Raw genomic sequence first — 5586 nt, 5'->3', positions numbered from 1 at the left:
ATCCGTTGGAAGGTAGTAGGCGCATTCTTCAAGCTAAACGGTATCACATTATAAAAGAATAACCCTTGATCATTGACGAAAGCCGTCTTCTCTTGATCATTTTTCCACAGGGGTATCTGGTGGAAACCTGAGTAGGCATCCATAAAACTCTTCAAGGCATTTCCAGCTGTAGAGTCGACCAAGCTGTCGATTTTTGGAAGCGGGTAACTGTCCTTTGGACATGCCTTGTTCAAGTTAGTGTAATCTACACACATGCGTCGGGTACCATTCGGCTTCTTAACAAGCACCACGTTCGCAACCCAATCAAGGTAGTTACATGGCCAAATGAACCCAGCGTCTAACAACTTTTTGACCTCGGCAACCGCCGCTTGACTTTTCTCCTCGCCGTGATTTCTTTTCTTTTGCCGGATGAACTTCTTTTTAGGATCCACTGCGAGTTTGTGGACAGTAAGAACCGGGCTGATGTTTGGCATCTCTTCCACTTCAAAGGCAAAGGTGTCTTTGAATTCTTTTAGCAGGAGGTGCAAGTCTGCACCCAACCTTTCAAAAGCAGCCGTCCCCATCTTAACAATTCGCTCTGGATGGCTGTCGTCTAGAGGAATATCAATGTGCTCACCAGCCGGCTGGGGACGGAGCTCATCTGACCGTTCCCCGGTTAGTGATTGCTATTTTTTCTCCTTCTTCACCTCCACCAGCTGATCAACTTTTCTTTTCTTTTCAGCTGCTGGTGGGGCTGGGTCGGAGTCTTTGACATCGTCAAGGTCTATTGGCTCCTCTCCCTGGCCGACTGCGGCCACATTAGGCTTAACGTCTGAGAGGTAACACTCTTGAGCCATCTTCTGATCCTCTCTTAGGGAGCCAACAGAACCATCATCCCCTTCATATTTCAGCAGCATGAGGGACGGGATAATAACTGCCTTGGATTCGTTCAAAGTTGGCCGACCCAAAATGATGTTATAGGTGGTTAACTGCTCAACGACCAAGAACTTGACGACCAGGTGGCGTCCTTCCCTTTTCTCCCCATCCAGATAGGTAAGTCAATCCTGCAGACTAGGTACACCACTCCACCTCCAAACCTAACTAAGGGATGGGTGACCAGGTGCATGCTGCTGGGCTTGTACTTGAGTTTCTTTAAGCACTTGTAGCTGATGAGATCGGAGGAGCTGCCCGTGTCTATGAGGATCCGACCAACCAACTGTTTGGAAACCTTACATTCAATGACAACCGGGTCATCATGCGGCCGACAAACGTTGCCCCGATCCTTCTCAATGATGAGAACGTCTAGGAAGGTACTGTTGGAAGACGCCTGCCCCTCATCAACAGCATGGATCGCCTTTTTTAGATGATCCTTGGTGCCCTAGATGGTCGGGACACCACCCGCGAATTCGCCTGCTATGGTGTAGACCAGGTCTTTGTCAGTGTCCGAGCTACTAGCAGGCTGGACAGTCTTGGACGATTATCCAGGATTCGTCTTGACAGTCACTTTGGATTTCAAGATGTAATATTTCAGCATCCCTTTATCAGCCAGACGGTCCAACGTCCGCTTCAAGCTATAGCAATCGTTGGTGTCATGGCCGACCTCCTCATGGAAGTGGCAGTATTTACTTTTGTTCCGTGACTGGACGAAACTCTTCATCGGATTCGGCTTCTCAATGGTCAACAGGTCCTTTATCTCCATGAGGATGGAGTAGCAGTCCTTATTAAACTCGTACCTTGGGACGTACGGTTTGAATTCTTTCTTTTTATTCTAGGCCGGCTAATCAGATTCACCAACCGCCCATACTTCTTTTCTCTTTTTGCTCTCTTTATCTTTCTGAGCTGGCTGAGCAGACCGGCCCTCCTTTTGTTTGTCAAACTTTTTGGACTCCAACTGATGGCTGGACAAGCAGAGGTTGGTGGCTTGAATAAAGCTCTCTACCTCCATCAATGCCTCTTAAAGGGTGAAGATCCTCTTCATGACGAGGTCAAACTTAAAGGTTGACCCGTCCTTCAGACCCTTGAAGAAGTCTGTGTAGGCTACTTCGTCGGACAGCCCTTGAATCTAGATTCTCACTAGATTGAACCGCTTGACGTAGGAGTAAAGTCCCTCTCTCTCTCCCTGCCGTATGGTGCTCATGTCGAGGCTTGTTTTCTTTGCAGGGATGTTCATCGAGAAGTTTGAAGCAAACAAGAAGGCAAGCCTCTTGAAGCTGTCAATACATCCGACTGGTGTAGGGAATATTTCAAGCATCCCACACTTGAGCCCCACTGTGATCATACACTTAAGCATGGTGGCGTCCAAAGGGAAGGAAGCTAGGGTAAAAGAATCGCCAACAAGTTTTTGGAACTTGTAAACCGTCCACAGGGTGAAGGTTACACCCCTTCACGATCCATGAGATCGCTAACTCCATAGTGGTCTGGAACCATGACTGGATATTCGGGAATGAAGGTACAAATCCAAACTAAAAGAGATTGAACCTGCCCTAAAAATAGGCCTCTACTTTATTCTTCTCATATTCATGTGCGCTTTCTGACTAACATACAATCAATATATTAATCCTAAATCTGTTTATCTATGTTGGTTGAATATTAATGCACAAACAAAACTATTATTGGCGATCACTTGAATTATAATCACATTAGCCTAAATAAAATTATTAATTATCTAATTAAGCGTGATTACAAGTACAAATTCCCTTTAAACCTGCAAGAGAGGGCGTGATCAAGCAATAACAATTTCTATAACAATTACTTACTTGGATGCCTCGTATCACTTTCTAATAACAAAATACACGCGTTAGTAACTTCAAGGAAAATATTAAACCAAACAATTAAATCAAATAATTGAAATAGAGATTTGGGACCAAACCCTCAGAAATTATCAACCTTTCCCGTCTAGGGCGAAGGCAACTTTGAACTTGGCTAGGTGTGTCTAGAATTTGTGAATGTAGAATTTTCTATGGGGGGGTTTAGAAAAAGAAAGAGAAAGCCTCTAGCTTTTAAAAGAGAGAAAGAATTAGATAGTTGTGTATGATAAAAAACGGAGATCTAGGACCCTATTTATAGAAAAATAGTCAGGAAACCGATCAAAAGCAAATCAAGTCCCATTCGAAATAATATTTCTTCTGTCGTCTAACGACAGGAGTTAGCGCCAGACGATAGGCACTAGCGCCAGGTGACAGCTGTTAGCGCCAAGCAACAGTCTTGTCGTCTTGCGCTGAGTCTGAAATAAGACACGCTTTACACGCGGAATCCTCTTCTTTATATGATTAAGCAGCAAATTTCGCGTTTATCAAATTAAAATCGGGTTTATCATAAAACATTTATTTTATTCCAAATAAAACTCTTTAAAATAATAATTATCAGTCCTAATTCCATTAAAATTTAAAAGAATCTTCTAGATATTCGAGAAGCTTAAAATTAATCCTAACAACTTTAGGAATAATAATTAATAGGCCCTCCTCCAGATCATCAGGCCGCATATAAAATTCATTTCGAGCCTAATTTATTATATAGGCCATAACTTTCTCATTATTTATCGGAATTGGGCTTATAATATACCGTTGGAAAGCTCTTTTCGAGGCTGATCCAACTACACTATTATTTGACCTATATCATGGACCAAAATAAATTGGACGGGCTATTTTCATAAATAGAGTAAAGAAATATTTTCAAAAACAGAAAGAGCGATATTTTAATGAAAACAACCGCATCACTAGACTTTTCATACTTTCACTTCGTTCGATAATCAAGTGACGTGAAAGGTATTCATCACTGGGTTTGGTTTTGGGGAGACACATTTGGGTGTCTATAGCTGGCAAGATGCTAAACCATTGTTGGGCTATGCCTTTCAAGGTAGCCGGGAAGCATCTACACCACATGGCATCATCCAACCCCTACATGTGCATAAGATTGGTGTAGGTCATGAGGTGATCCTCAAGGTTTGTGGTACCATCATAAGCACCAACCAAGACATTCTTAACCTTGGTCGGTTGTGCTGCCTCGGTTATTTCTCTAGTGAACGTTGAGGTTTGTTCACTAAGTCTGAGAAGTCGGAGCTGCCAGTCTAGGGGCTGGACATTATGTGTCGCCTGTCCTCCAAAGAGGGTCGGCTGCATGAAAGGTGGGACATATTGCCCGTATGGCATCTGAGGCACATACAGGACTGACCCTATCATTTGAAGGCCAGTATGGACGGACTTGCCGCCTGTATGGCTTTCATGCAAGGATTGAGAATTCCTTGCGGATGTATTTTTAAAGTTGTCTGGAAAGCTCGATGTAGAGGCTGACTTAGACAGCTGCCGGCTCCTGTTATGCTCGATGATGTGTCGAGCATCGGAGAAGGTTTTCTTGCTGCCATCCGGCTGAACAGCTCGGATGACCTTCCTTTTTCCTATTTGAGGCAGAAGGATCTTGGACAAGTCAATGGTAGGCATAGCCTTCTCCTTTGGATGTGGAGTAGGCTGCCTTTCTCTGACTGGTTTTCTCCTCTCATCTTGAGGAGTCTTCTTGGCCGACTGACCCTTGCTAGAGCCAGACGTTTTCTTGTTAATCAGGTCCTTGATTTCACCCTTGAAACTTGTCACGAATTTCATGAGTTCGTCTCGGGTGACTAGAGCCTGACCCCTTGCCGTCTGGGTGTTCCCAAGCGGTGGTCCAATAGTCTTGCTGGGATCAAATTCGTTGTTGCTCCGTTCTAGTATATCCCTGAGACGGATGCGCTTATAAATGAGTGACCCATTAGGAGCCACATAAGTTTCGACTTCACATTCGTTATCTTTATCATGGTCCGTATAGACCTCTCCATCAACCGTAGGCCGGTTGGGTTCAGGTGGCAGTATAGAATCTTGAACCATCTTAGAGGTACTTTCCCCATAGACGGCGCCAAATGTTTTGGGTGTTTTTTGGTCCCTCGGGAGAGTTATGTCACCAAGACTGGTCCACCGCGATCTGTACCTACAAAACACGAAGACTCCGGTTGGTAGGAGCTCCGCCTCAGACGATAAAGTTAGTATTGGTCGTAGAAGATGAAAAGGTGCGGAAAAGGTAAAGATGAGATCTTCTCGAATTCCGAGATCAGGTTTTTTCTCTGATGTGAGAGAATGTAGGGTTGCTGTAATAATTGAAGTGTCCCCAAAATGGGGGGAATTCTCCCTATTATAAGGTCGTTGGAAGATGTGCCCTTCATTGAGTTAGGATGACCTAATGGGCTGCACCGTTTTGCGGCGTTCTTTGGAATTGGGCCCTGAAGGCCGCCATTTCACTTGTAATCTGAGGCTGACACGTGTCGGTTGAGGAGTGGTCCACGTTGGACCCATCCTAGAGTGACACGTGACCGTCTCTGATTGGACCACGCGTCTAGGGTATTTTTACCCTAAACACCAAGTATAGAACATCCCTCCCACTTTCCAGTCTATCAGACCACTATGACTTAGGCACAACCTTAAAGGGTCAATTTCCTGCAAGGAGATAGGAGCACATATCCTCTCATTCACATTTAGAACATTATTAAAATCACCCCCAACTATCCAAGTAACATGGACACCCACACTGATCTCTCTAATCTGATCCCACAGATTAGTTCTCACAGCAGGATCATTAAAACCA

Source organism: Chenopodium album, chromosome 15, assembly GCF_948465745.1.
Source record: "Chenopodium album chromosome 15, dcCheAlbu1.1, whole genome shotgun sequence".
In the NCBI taxonomy this organism is placed as follows: domain Eukaryota; kingdom Viridiplantae; phylum Streptophyta; class Magnoliopsida; order Caryophyllales; family Amaranthaceae; genus Chenopodium; species Chenopodium album.
Note: the sequence above shows the minus strand (reverse complement) of the source record.